Genomic DNA, 14,970 nt, shown 5'->3' on the forward strand with positions numbered 1-14,970 from the left:
TCTGTAATATTCCCAGGAAGTGTGTCAATAACATGCAAAAATCAAATACTCCCTTTCCAACTGCACCATGTAGAAGTTTTCCTAGATGGCCATCTACATAAATTTTGACAAATATATGAAAAGTAATAGACATTGCATATATACACGCATGTTTTGATCTGTTACGCTCAAAAGCACCCCCCGCCCCGCCCCGAAGAAGATACATTCACTAGTCGCATGTGGATAAGCTTTCTACACTGAACAAGTCTTTGGGATTCTAATAGTTTCTTCTGTTTGTACTTTGCTCAGACTTTCAGAGGCATCTACAAATTCCAGATCTTTCTTCAAGGGGAGGACTTGGTTAATATTTCCTAGTATTTTCAGCCCCTTCGTTGATTTCCTTCCTTTCTAGTATTTTTAGTTCCTGAGATAAAACCTCATTTATAATAAAGTCAAAATCCCTGGAAAACATTTCGTCAATGAAACATCCAGCTTCGCTATTCATTATTTCATTGAATGCATGTTTTTTCCTTGAAACCTGATGGCCCAACTCTGATTATTTAAAGGCAGACACAAAACTAGAATTGTGTCTAGTTTTTTAATGTTTAATACGTAAAACTCTTCTTTAAAATATTTGTACTTTGCCAGAAAATGGCCTAGTCAAAGGCACAAATTTGCTAGGACCAAATGATTCAGTTTAGGAATAATCGTATGTCGGCACGAGACTCAATTTTGGCAGATCCTATTTAATTTATCTCTCAGCCTCTTTTTTTTTTTTTTTTTTTTTTTTAAATCATTGCAGGTTATTCATGATCCCTAGTCTAAAACGTTGAAATTTCAACATTAAAATGAAAACATTTTAAATGGAGACTAGTCAAAGAAGAAGCACTATTTCTTTATAGGGTCCTTTTATTATTTCCCCCAGAAATTTGTGGAGGTTTCTGCAATCATCATACATTCAAAATACCAGCTGCTAATTTCAACATAATTTTCTGCCCTGTTTGAAAAGGATTTTTTTGTTGTTTGGATTTAGTGGGGTTGGGATTGAGAGAGCGTGTGTGTTTGCACGCTCGCATGCAGAAAGATAGAGAAAAAGAGAGAGCACATAAGTAGTTTTGCTTTGAAGTCCCTACATAATTACTGTTAAGATCTATCAAAATGTACTGAGACGGCTCTCCTTACTGAAATCTGATGAACGAAAAGGCAAGCAACATCCAAGAAGACTGTAAAAGAATGGATCAAATTAAGAGCAAGAACAAATGCAACCAAGGTAGACTGAAAGATGTTGTGGTTTCTGTTGTTGTTTATGTGTAGGGAGGAATTAGAAATGAGAAGGAAAGACACGGGAAGAAAGGAAGGGAGAGAGAAGTTGAAGGAAGGGAAAATGGAAAAGAAAGAGGAAAACATTTATAGGGGGATGAAAAAGAGAAAAGAAAAGGAAGAAGAAAGAGAAACATTTACAGAGATGTGGGCAGGAGAGCTGTTTTATCTTTGTGTGTTTTCCGATTCAAAGCTGTATGTCCTTGGTGCCGAAATTAAACATTACATATGGAACACAGAAAGAAAAGGGGGAAAAGAGTGGGTTTCCCTTTTTCATTTCTTTTGTTGGAATACTGTTTTGGAACATCTAAAGAGAAAATGGTTGCAACGTTGCAAAATTGTTCTTCTTTCAGTAATGATCAAACTAGCAGCCGCTTTCGGCAAAAGTTCTTAATGTCACAGTGCCCCCTGGAGTATTGCCTAGAAGAGACCCTAACGTCAACCTTTAACTTCCCTTCCCCATTCTACTTGTTTTTCTTACAATAGGGGGAGGAAGGGATAGGAAACATTTTAAACAATCTCAGAAGCTTTTGAAGAGCTGCCACTGGCCAGGGGAAGAGAGGATTTCAAGAAATAACTTCCGATTTATTTCAGATAGTTAGGAGAAGGGGGAAAGGGAATAAGACCTTTCTCTTCATTTCTTTTCTCCCTCCCTTACCCCCTTAATCCTATTTTAGTTGAGGTCTGACCTTGGAAATTTCCAAAGGACTTTAATCTCCTGTACTTCAAATTGCTAAAGGGAGCTGAAAGAAAGAGTGTGTGCATGTGGGTAAAGGTGGTTTAAAACGGTTTATTTATGAATGGTTTAGGCTTTCCTGATAGTAAGAATGTTAACTAGTTCGTTAGGCACTCTCTGTACATGTAAACCTTTTTTTAAAAACAAATTTATTTCCTCCTTTTTTTCCTTCAGACAAAATGCATTCAATCATTAAACCTCAGCTGAGAAAAATGATCTTAAGCCTCCTGCCTCTGGGCAGATCTGACACACTCAAACGTTAATATTCTCAGATAGCTTGGAAATGCCATTTGGTGCTTTCTATAACTACACTGCTCTTCCCCAATCCCCCGCTGCCCTCTGCAACTTCTACCAGAGAAAACAAATTACCTTCCTCTTGAAAGGGGGAGAGGGGTGGGTAGAAAACAAGAGAATGAATTGTTTTTATAAATATTTTAGAGATATAAAAGAAATCCAGGCACTGAATACGTTATGCAGATCTCAAATTAGGGGAGGTACCAACTCATTGAAATCATTAAGTATTTCATTTTTCAGATGAAAGGCTCTCATTTTGCATTGCCATGTAGAATTCTGATGTAATTCGAAGTGTCATTTTGGAGGGGTTTTGGTGATTAAGACGTTTTCATTTCTCTCATTAAAGGGCCGATTTTCCTGATGTGGGTTATAACTTCATTCCAATCTGAAATTTCACCCACCCCTTCTCCCCGCCCAAAAAAAGGTCTATATTTACGACTGATTTTTGAAAGAATAACACATCCAGTTGTATACATATTTTTAACTGCTTTTGATTGTATTGAATTACGAAATGCAGAAACCACTTTGCTGTCATTCTCAAAAGTCCATTTTAAATCACGAGATACGTCAAGGTATAATTACTCATATTTAAAACATTCTGTAATTATAAGAAGAAAGAATAGAAAAATGGCTTTAATAAAAGGCTATTGGAAGCAATTGACTCTCAACAAATGTTGGTCTTTTATGAAGTTCATAATTTCCCAGTAAATTATTTTTAGTTACTAAACATCTTAAACGTGAAGAACCTTAAAAGAATTCCTCATCTGCTACCACACATACACGCACAGAAAAAAATAATAATAAAGTTTTCTAAAAGTGCATTTTTAAAAGACCTCAGAGACGGAAATATTTCTCAGGAAATGTCGAACACAAATGTCTATATAATAATATCTACATGAAATAATAAATCAAAATCAGTTTTTTTTTTATCTGACAAAACACAATAAACGGGTTTAGAACATTGTTTGAAGCATTTTTTAGCTCTCCAAAAAACCAGTAATAGATGATGCCCTATTGGGAAAGATAACATGTGTTTTCTTGTAGCTTGGTGGGAAAAATATTTTTTGCTCTTTGTAAAGGAAATTAGATATATATTTGGGGAAAAAAGAATATAATGTTTCACTGTGATACAGTCCAACAAAAACCCAGGAAATTCAAAGTTCAACTGATGCTTGGCTAAAAATTCACACCATTGTGCCCCTTTACTGATGGCAGATTTAGAAGCCCAGAATGTACGGGTGAACCTCTAGTTTCCTAACTTCAGCCTCGTATGTCCAAACACCAAATTGTTACTTAAATATTAGCCGGTCTTAGACGGCCTGCCATTTTTTTTCTGTTTGTTTTCCCTTGTAGATTTTATATCTTTGCTGGTCTTTACAGCACATCACCAGAAATGTATATACTGCATTTTAACCCCAATGGCTGATGCTGTCTCTGGACAAACTGAATTTCTTTTTCAATGGGAAGGGTATTGAACAAGAGAGGAGAACCACAGAATCACAGGGTGTTTGAGCTGAAAGAAACTGCGGATACAGAGAAAGTAAGAGAAAACACAGATGGAATGAAAAACTGGAGAACTGGGATAGAAGGGGACCTAGAATTGTCAAAGGATTTCTTTTGGTCTATGCCTAGAAACACATTAACTGTTAGGGAGTCAACCCTTCATGAAAGTCTCATTTCCAGAATCAAATTATAGGACCCAACACACTGTCAAATATTTAAACCTCTAGTTCCACACCATTTGTAGATTTCGAGATCATTAATTTACTACTAGATTGCTAATTACAATGAAGTAATGGCAAACTGGGCTTGTAGATTTTATGGACGCCACTTCTGTGTGAGTGATTGTTAATACTAAAAGCTTAAACTTTAACTGCATTTTAAGCATTTGGGACTGGAGCGAAAGCGGGAGCTGTGAGTAAATGCTTTCAGCAGGTACGTAGTTAGTTATTAAAATGGGCTTTGAAGCTCTCTTTTGGTGTATTTCTGCATATTTTAAGGGTCCAAGCAAAACAACAACAAAAAAACCAACTTTTTTTTAATACACTTAATTTGGATTTCATTGAATTTTCTTCATGCACTGATGTTAGGATATTTTGACAAATGTAATTCCCCGACCCCTCTGTATGAAAGAAAAGAAACTCTTTCTTGAAGAGATTTAGAAAGGGGAAGAAAAATCCTTTTTAAAAGGCTTAGGGGTAAGGAGGAGTAAAGGGAATAAGTGGTAAGGGAGGCTTTATTTTCTAAAGCTCAAATTCCAAAGAAGAAGGACATTCTACGTAAGAACTGAAACTAATTTACCTGAACCCTTTGTCACTGCCTGGCTCTTGACGATTAAATGATTCTTTTCAGTAGCCAATAAAACCAAATCAAAAGCATGTTTTGGGTGGAGGGGTGGTGCCAGGCAATTCCCCCCAAATGAAAAGCCAAACTATGCTGTGTTTGTTTTGGTTTTCCCCTAAGAGGATTTTCAGGGAAGGGGCTGGGGTTTGGGCCACCCTCCTTGGCCCCACTCCTATAGGGGAACATAGGGGACTGTTTCGCTCTCTTCCACGAAGCTAAACTGCCCATCAGTATTACCCAAAAAGGAAAGAGAAAGTGTCTGCTGTGCGGTCAGGTCTACAAACCCTGATGTTTTGTCTTTGTTTCCCTCTCAAAGGCTGTTTTAAGATCCCTGCCAACGCAAAGAGTTGGGGAACTGTTTGTCACTTTTCAGAAAACAGCTCAGACTTTCTGGGCCTTAATATCCCTACCTTTAAGGAGCACCGATATTCACTGCCTTCTGTCTTTGAAGATGCTAGAGGTGTTGTTTGCAAAGATCTGGGAATCCTTAAAAGCAAACAGCTACATAAAAACAGAGAGATTAAAAAAATATGACAGCCCACTTCATTCCATTCCTGATGCCCAGTTGGTTCGAATACGTAAGAATCCCATAACAGTGCCTGATAATGATTACTAATAATAAAAGTATCTAACACAGAGTGGGCCTTCAATATTGAATATTTAACCTTAGTAGAGGTATTAGCCTTTCAAAGTCTTCCCACTTTTAAACTGGAAAGGATTTTTTGCCCTATTTTATCAAGTCGCGGAAGACGTGAAGATAAGACAGTTCGATAATTACAGTCCCCAGACTTTCCATGCTTGAACAAGGATTTGAGACCTTATTTCAAGTCTCTTTTCCAGACAATGAAATGCACCCAATTGAGAAATGAATGAACTAAAGCTTTTCTCTGCTCTCCCGTCCAAATTAGATTGGTTACTCAATTTGACTGAGTGCTTAGAAATTAGTCAATAAGGCAACTAATTAATAATTTGACTGGGGGGGAAAAGTCAATTTCTCAGCCGCACACAGGCACAAGTCTGAGGGCTTCCTGAGGCACCTCGCCACATGATTCCAGCAATACCTTGCCACACTGAAAATCTGCAGGCTGAGTTAAAAAGGGAATCCCGGGTTCAGTTCACTTTATATTAGGCCTTTACTTCTAGTGGAATAGCATAGTAGAGGAATATGACATACAGAGAAAAAAAGCAGTGAGAGATAGTTAATACAAAATATAGTAATATATTGTATGTAATTATATTGTATATATTATATATTTATAAACTACATTGCAAAAAATAATAATAATATGGTCTTATAATCATGATGCAGCAAGTATTTCTTATGTACCAGGTATTATGCTAAGTAAGCACTCTGAATACATTATTTAATCCTGTGATCACACAATGAGGTAGGTACTATGATCCCCGTTTTACAGGTAAGGAAACTGAGGCCCAGAGAGCTGAACCGCTTATCAACCAAGAATAAACAGCCAGATTTTTGAACCCAGATTCATGGATTCCAACTCTTGCTTTCCAATTCTTCTCTACAAGCACAGGGAAAATTAACGAAGGGACTCACTACTGCCAATTTTCCTCCTGCCCAGAAGAAACCTGGCATCCTGGACTGACCCGAATTTAGTATGTGGCCATGGACAAGGCATAGTGAGCCTCAGGTTCCCATGGACAAAACCAGGAAGGTCCTCTAGCAGTGGCTCCATAAAATAGCCTTATCATTTGATGCATCTGGTTCTACCAAGAAACATGTTTTTAAAGAAAATATCACATTAATTAAATATCTGGTTGTATTCAAAAGATGGCAAAACTTGAAAAGATGCTAGGATTTTTTTCAGTGTAGAGTGAACCTTAAGAGAACATTTAGAAAGCCTTTGTGATTGAGTTGTTAAGGACAAAAACCAGCCTGGGTTTGATTCAAGCTCTATAACTTCCTGGGAAAGTGGGGCTTCACCTCACTGAGCCTCACTTTCCTCATCTGTAAGCCTGGAATGATAGTATTAACACATACATACACACCTCATAAAGTTGTTGTGCGGCTTGAGAAGATGCTTATATTGTGAACAGCAGAGTGCCCAGCACATAGCAGATGCTCAGTAAGTGGTACCTAGAATAAGGATGATGGTAATGGAGGTGATGAGGATGATGGTGATGTTGATGGCGATGATGGCATGATAACGTTGGTGACAATGGTGATGATATACAATGATTGGGGTGATAGTGGTGTTCTTAGCAAAAGGGTTGATGGTGATGGTGTTGATTTACTCAGTTTACAAATGAGACAATTGAAGCCCCAAAGTCATATGCTAATAACCAGCTGAGCGGAGACTAGAAATCTATTTCCTGGTGCTGGCGCATTGCCTTTTCCATTGCCCTATGCTAAAAATAAGTGGAGTAGGATTTAGCTGAAGGAAGCTGGGAACTACAGGTCAGAGCTGAGAACCAGCAGCTTTAGCCTTTTCTCCTCCACCCCCAGTTCATTTTACAATGCCAGAGAAATCACTTTGTCCTCACCAGACCTCACACACTGCCTTTTATGGACGATGCCACCATCTGATGCTTAACTGAGAGGTAAGGGAAGAAGGTGAGTTGAGGAAAGCTGCTTTTTAACCAATAAGTGGCTCCCAGTGATTTGAATGCAACTGATCTCACACTACATTTTGAGAAATTCTCCCTGGGGGAATTGATTTACTTTCTGGTTTCAGCCCAAGAGATAAAAATAATCCATTGAATTTGTCAATTGCATTTTCCAGATGGGGCTAAGTGGTCCCTCAAGGGGCTTGTGATGAACCCTGTGAGAAACCAGAGTTGAAGGAAAAGAGTAGAATGAGAGAGAGAAAGAAAAAAAACAACATAGATGCTACATGCCAAGCAGTAGCAGCAGAATTGACATTTCAGGTCAGCACAGATTCCCAAAGAGCACTGAGTTTTCCTAATAATGAGAGAAATTGGTTTTAGGCTTCAAACGAACCACACCATCGGGGGACAGTTGCCCCAGGAGTCCAAGGCTAACAAATAGGAAGAACAGGCAATACATTTCCCCTGAGGTATCCGTGGCAGACATTGCTAACAGATAGTGGCATTCTCCACCCAAGCCCAAAGCAGCCTCCCAGTCTCTGAATCCTAGAGCTCCAAGCAGCCATGAGCAATCAATCAGAGTGGACACAGATATTAAAACTATTTTTTACTCAGCATGTGAGTACAAGACCAGTAAGTGATTCATAAGGTCTTGTGCCAAAAAAAAAAAAAAAAACACGAAAACAGTAATAGACTAGATCAGGGGAGGGGTTATCATGTTAGGTAAAAACCACATAGGAACTCCAAGGATTTAGGCTTCCCAGGCTGGTCACATCCCAAATATCATAGGTGATAACTCATTCATTATTTACTCATCCATTCATTTGCTCATTCATTCATTCACTCCCTCACTCATTCACTTTCTCATTCCCTTGGTCATCCATTTTTAAATTCAACAAATATTTACAAATCGACAAATCCTGGATGCTGAAGTATAAAAATGAATGAGATGGATCCAACTTCTATCTACGTGGAGCTTATAGCCTGAGAATATTTTTTCTTTAAAAAAAAATAAAACTAAATTTAACAATTACACAATTGTTTTCAATTGTGATCATTGCAAAGAAAAGTAGAAGGACTAGATACTTTGAGAGCATAGATCAGGGATTTGGCTTAGTTCAGCAGGGAAAGGTGGAGGTAGAAATCAGGGCAAACTTCCCAGAGAAAGGAACATTTGAGCTGAACACTGAAGGATGAGGAGTTCATGAGGCAAAGAAGGGAATAGGGTTTTCCAAGTGGAAGGAAAGACTTCTGCAAAGGCCTGGAGGTGGTAGAAGGACAGCACATTGCTGAAAGTAAGAGAAGGTCAGAGGGATGGAAGCCCAGAGAGTGAAGGGAGGAATAATGTGAGACGATGCTACAGAGGTGAGCAGGTAGCAATGTCCCCTTTCAAACACGAGCCCAAGTGTGACTTGCATCTGCTAAAAATACTTCAGTGACTGTCCCTTGCCCTCAAAAGAAACTCCAAACATCTTACCATGCTCTGGTCCTACTCACCTCTCCAGCCTTACCCAATGCGATCCTTTCTCATGGAAGACAACCCAGACTAAACATCCAGGTTCTTGAAGAGAAGACGCTCAAAATGTAAGCCCTGTAAGAGCATAAATGAAATCTGCTGCATTTCCTGCTGCATCCTTAATGCCCAGGGTCCTTGGTACAATGCCAGGCATAGAAGATGAACTTGAGAAATACTGTAAATGTAAAGATGAGTGATTTTTTGACCCCACCCTTGGCACAGTGCCTAGCACACGGCATTGTATGTTTAAATACTAAGAGAAGAAGAACAAAGAAGGGAGGGATGGAAAGAAGGAATAAAGGGAACAAAAAAAGGAAGGGAAGGGAAGAAGGGAAGGGAAGGAGGAAGGGAAGGGAGGGAGGAAGGGAAGGGAGGGAGGAAGGGAAGGGAGGGAGGAAGGGAAGGGAGGGAGGAAGGGAGGAAGGGAGAGAGGGAGGGGAAGGGGAAGAAAACTGCCCATATAGGTATTGGGGAGAGGTATATGCCAAAAACCAAGGTTTACAAAGTTCTAATTCTCATACAAAAAGATCCAGACATCCTAAAGTATTTCAAGAACAAAGTATTACAAAAAAAAAAAAAAAAAAAAAAAAAAAAAAGCTGTGTATTCACCAGCCTGGGAATACAGGGGCCAGTAGCAAGGAGAAGGAGGCCTGACTCTCTGTGAGATGGGTGGGGCCCATTTGGATGCTTCAAGCCAAAAAGCATTTTTGTGGCCTCATAATTTCTGAATGCTCTTGGCGAGGCTAACTGACTCCAGGCTCAGTCTCCTGCAAAAACTCGTCTTTGCAATTCCTCAGTTCAACCTCATGTAAACGGGTCAAGCTATCTGTTGGGCCTCAGTTTCCCCATCTGTAAAATGAAGTAATTAGATTAGATCATTTCTAATCTAACCTTAACACTGAGTCAAGCCTCTCTTAGGTACTCTTCTCGGAGTGCCACATCAGCCCTAAAAATAATAATAATGATGATATAATCATAGTAATTATTATTAAACGAGCTACCACTTATTGAAGCACTTTTTATTTCATCTTCACAACTATCATATTAGGACACTTATGATCTCTATTTTACACATGAGGAAATTGAAGTTCAGAGAGGTTATGTACCTTGCTCAAAGTAGTGCATCCGGTGAGGAGAAAAGTTGGAATTTGATCTCAGACATGTCTGAGCCCAAACTCATGCTCCTCAAACCTCTATCCACAGCTCTAGCAGGTCCTGACAGAGCCAGTGTTTACAGAGCACAAACACGAGCACAGATCCCCTAGTGCTTGCGGGAGGCAGGGAGAAAACAGGAAGGGAAATGTTTGCAGTGATAACATCGTAATTGTTGTCTGCCCAGCCTCCCTTCTAAGGTATTTTTTTGTTGTTCTGGCAAAAGGGCCCCTCCCTCATAAAACAGGGTTTTAGAGAATGTGCTTCCCCAGCTCCGTGTGGCTCTAATGGAACCACTAATCACATAACCCCACGATGGCAACAATCACGTGTGACATGGATCACATGACCAAAGCCTGCACAATCATGGTATAGTATGCCATCTCCTGGCTGCAGTGATTGGTTCAAGTAGTGGACATGTGACCCAAGACAGGCCAATCAGAGCCCTTCCATGGTCTGAAGTGGACAGGAAGAGGTGTCCTCTTTCCTCTAAGGATGCTAAGCTGAGATGATAGATGCTTAGAGTTTCCTGTGACCTTGTCCCACTGCCACCCAAGTCACTGTGCCATGGAAAAGAAGTACCATTGGAGGGGACAATATGACCAACAGAGAAGCTGCGATAAGAGATGGACAGAACAAGCCCTCATCTCATGGATGGGCTGCTGAAACCAATTCTATACTTGTCATTTCCAGTTATTAAGCTAACAAGGGTTTGAACTTGGATTCTATCACTTGCAATCAACAGATATCCAAGAGATTTTTGACCAGCATTCCACAATTGTGACCATATCCCACCACACACACTTACATACTATCTACTACTTAGAAATTTTACACAGATCTGAAAAGGTGTATTAGGGAGAAAATAGGTGAGGGAGAAGCACTGAGAGAAAATAGATCCCAAATTGGCTCATGCGTTGATACCATATGAGCTTGAATGTCTCCAGAAATCAATGGCTACTCTTTACCAAACATGAGCTACTTTAGCTCATTTAAACCCCCAGATAATCTCATAAAATAGAATAGATATGTCCATTTTTCATGGAGAGAAAATTGTGGCATACAGGAATTAAGTTGCCAGACAACTAGTATGTGACAGAGTCTGGAGTTTTGGACCCAGATTTGTGTCACCTAAATTTTTGTTTTGTTTTGTTTCTTTTTGAGATGGAGTCTTGCTTTGTCACCAGGCTGGAGTGCAGTGGCGCAATCTTGGCTCACTGCAACCTCCACCTTGCAGGTTCAAGCAATTCTCCTGCCTCAGCCTCCCGAGTAGCTGGGACTACAGGCACGCGCCACCATGCCCAACTAATTTTTGTATTTTTATTAGAGACGGGGTTTCACCACATTGGCCAGGATTGTCTCGATCTCTTGACCTTGTGATCCGCCCACCTCGGCCTCCCCAAGTGCTGGGATTACAGGTATGAGCCACCGCGCTTTGCCAGTTCTCTTCCTTTATTAAAACTACATCAGATGGTCTCCATCTGACACGTAAGTTTGGATGCTAATACTTTGATATGTCAAGGGAGATGCCTGAGCCCAGAAGGTCTGGAATTGACCCTGAGACATCCTGATACACGATGTTTCTTTTCAGGCTTATAGGTAAAGCTTAATCCTAAAAGAAAACATCCCCAGGGCCGTGGCTGCCATGTTCAGCAGGCTGCCTTCATTTCCAGGAACCAGTGCCTCTGTGCACAGAGGGCAGACAGTTAGCAACATTCAGCCACTTGTTATTACAAAGGCGAAGATATGAAAATTAGCGTGTCTGATGGATGTGGTATAAAGCAGGACAGAGGCCTTTGAAAGCAGAGAGAATGGGGAAAATGACAGATAATATTCTCATCACTTACACTGCTTTGAACCCCCAATCTAAAAGTACTTTTCAACATACTCTCAGCATTACTTTTCATCCTGGGGGAGAAAGACAGAGTTTCTGATGACCCTGACTTTCAGATTGGTTCTAGGTTGGTTTCTGGGTCAAGAAAAACAATAAAGCAGAAATTAGGAGTCAGTTAACTATTCTGCTGCTCTCAGAGCAATCTGTGCTTAAGCTATTTATTCCAACAATGTTTCTTGAACATTTGCTATATGCCAGACACTCTTCTAGGCACAGCTGTGAATGAGATAGGCTTTCTCAAAGTCGTATTTCTGAACCACAGATCTGATCATGTCGTGCTCCTTATCTGCCTTCAGTGACTCCTCATTGCCCACAAGATAAATTCCAAAGAACTCAACATGGTAGCCAAGGCCATTCATTGTTGGGTCTCTTCAATTTAATCTCTATCTTTCACTTATTTCCCATTCTCATCCCTTCTGATCCATGCTGTAGCTGCACCAAACTTCTGTTTCCCCCAGTCCCCAGGCATTTAAGCCTGCTGTCCTTCTTCTTCGGAGTGGTCTTACTGACAGTACCATTATTGTCCTCTTGCCCACTCATTGCCTGCTTAACTCACTCATGTCACTTCTCCAGGAATCCTTTTTGATTTCCACCTTTTCCAACAGTGTAAAGCATCTATAAAGGGTATTGTTGTTTTGTCAAATTCACATATCTTTTCCTCTTCTCTAGTAATAGAAAACCCCTGCTCCTTTGCAGAATGCATTCGATGGAATTCAAGTGGAGTTCTCCTAGGCTTTCTAGGCCATGCACAGGTGACTTGAGCCTGGACTGTCCCTGAACTGACTATTACCGGGATCCCACTGATCTCTGAGTGCCACAAGAGAAGGACATAGAATGCCTGCATGCTTCACTAATCTTACCACAGCACCTGACACAGGTGGATAATCCACCTGGTGGGGTATCCACAAATATATTTTGAATAAATAAATGTTGCTTTAAAATGTGATAAGGCTAAAAGGAGCTGAGGTTTCTCCCACTAAAAATCCTTATTTTCAGTCCTCAGAGGACCAAATTTCAAGTTAGAGTGACCTGGGTTCAAATCCTAGCTTCGCCACCTAAGAACTTAGAGGTCTTGGGCAAGTGGCTTAACCTCTCCAAGGTTCAGATGAGATGACATATGCAAGATGCCTACAGCAGGTACCAGCACACAGTGAGAATCAGTAAATGTTGGCGGTCTGAGGTCTTATTTAAATTAAGGAAATAATACCCTGGATAGCAGATACCACATGGAGTGGTGGAAACTGCACTGCCCCAGGAGAATGGAGACTTTGGTGTGTGACCCAGCTCTGTGGTTTACCAGCAACACACCTTTGAGCAAGTCATTCCCCTTCCTGAGCCTCCATTCCTTATGTATAGAATGCAGATAATGACATGTGCTGAGCCTGACTTGTGGGGTTGTTATGAGGCTACAAATGAGATCATGCTCATGAGAATTTAAGAAGTACAAAATACTGAATATGTGAGCTTTTTTTTACTGTAATTACTATGATCCTTATAGCAGTCTCAATCTAAATTCTTATATTTTGTTCTTCCCAGCTACAGACATGAGCATTTCGTTTCTGGATCATTGATCTATGAGTCAGGATAGGTTTGCTGCTGTAACAAACATCCACAGTATCTAATAACCTAACACAATGGAAGCTTATGTCATGGTGCACTCTGGTGGGGGTGGGGGCAGGGGGACCTTGCTCTCTATAGACTTTCAGAGACCCAGGCCCCTCCATCTTGGCATTGTCAGCATCTGCAACACTTGGCGTCCAAGGTTTCCATGAAAAGTGGAGAGAATAACTAGAAAAGGGTTCAGCAAATTACAACCTGTGGGCTAATTCCAGTCCACCATCTCTTTATTGGTGTAAATAAAGTTTTATTGGAACATAGCCATGCTCATTCATTTACATATTGTCTATGGCTTCATTTATGCTACTGTGGCAGAGTTAAGTAGTTGTGACAGAGACCTCATGGCCCAAAAAGCCAAAAATACTTACTATTATGACAGAAAATGTTTGCTGGCTCTTAACTGGAAGACCATGCTAGGGTTTTATGGCCCAGTCTGAAAAGGAGCATACATCACTTTTGTCCACATTTTGTTGGCCAGAACTCAGGGGCATGGTCTCAGCTGCAAAGAAGGCTGGGAAATGTAGTCTTCTTGTGTGGCAAGAGGAAAATGAGGCAGAGTTTGGCAGTCTCGTGGTATTGTCTCTGCCATGATGTTATTATATTAAACAAATATATTTTGAGGCTGGGCACGGTGGCTCACACCTGTAATTCCAGCACTTTGGGAGGCCGAGGCAGGAGGATCATTTGAGGTCAGGAGTTTGAGACCAGCCTGGCCAACATGGTGAAACACCGTCTCTACTAAAAATACAAAAATTAGCAGGGCGTGGTGGCAGGTATCTGTAATCCCAGCTACTTGGGAGGCTGAGGCATGATAATCGCTTGAACCTGGAAGGCAGAGGTTGCAGTGAGCCGAGATCGTGCCACTGCACTCCAGTTTAGGCGATAGAGTGAGACTTCATCTCAAAACAAACAAACAAACAACAAATATGTTTTGAGCACCTAAAGTACAAGGCATTTGGGGGGACCTGGGGCTGAAAAGATGAATCAGACAGGAGTACATTAGCAAGGAGCTCACCTCAAGTTAAGCAGGTGGACAGATAATGAAGCAATGATGATAATAGTGACAATAACAGTCAAAAATCATCAAGCCTTTATCACACAGTGGGCACTTGCTAAGCTTAATATGCATCATCTAATTGGCACAAAAACTCTAAGTTCAGATCTATTATCTTCATTTTCAAATGAAGAAACTGAGTCACACAGTTGATGATTGAGTAAAAAAAAAAAAAAAAAAACCACCAGATTCAAACCCAGATCTGTGTGACTCCAATGCCTGAACTCTTGAGTGCTTTGCTAAATAGCTGCTCTACTTAAAATTCTCAATAGTGCTGCTGGAAAGGACATGCACAAGATACTGTGAGAAGAGCTTCTGTGACTGTCAGGGTCCCAGCAAGAAGCAGGTGGCACCTTGAAAAGAGTTTATCACAAGAAAGTTTAATGAGCAGACCCTTTGCAGAGATGTGCCAGGGTTAAGGGAACAGAGAAGGTTTGGTAATGAATCCATGGATTAGCTGTAGTTCAGAGCCATTGCCACCTGTGGGCTTAAAGGGG

The 14,970-nt window shown here is 40.5% G+C and overlaps 1 long non-coding RNA gene across 1 annotated transcript in view; it reads left to right on the top strand.

Moving 5' to 3' along the window:
• The first annotated feature begins 1,140 nt into the window (after nt 1-1,140).
• Nucleotides 1,141-14,970, top strand: part of LOC140712889 (uncharacterized) — a 30,467-nt gene continuing 16,637 nt past the window's right edge. Inside the window, exon 1 of the long non-coding RNA XR_012094698.1 lies at nt 1,141-1,249. This is a non-coding gene — a long non-coding RNA (uncharacterized lncRNA). The remainder of the gene's footprint in view (nt 1,250-14,970) is intronic.

Source organism: Chlorocebus sabaeus, chromosome 11 (assembly GCF_047675955.1).
Source record: "Chlorocebus sabaeus isolate Y175 chromosome 11, mChlSab1.0.hap1, whole genome shotgun sequence".
NCBI classification, from domain to species: domain Eukaryota; kingdom Metazoa; phylum Chordata; class Mammalia; order Primates; family Cercopithecidae; genus Chlorocebus; species Chlorocebus sabaeus.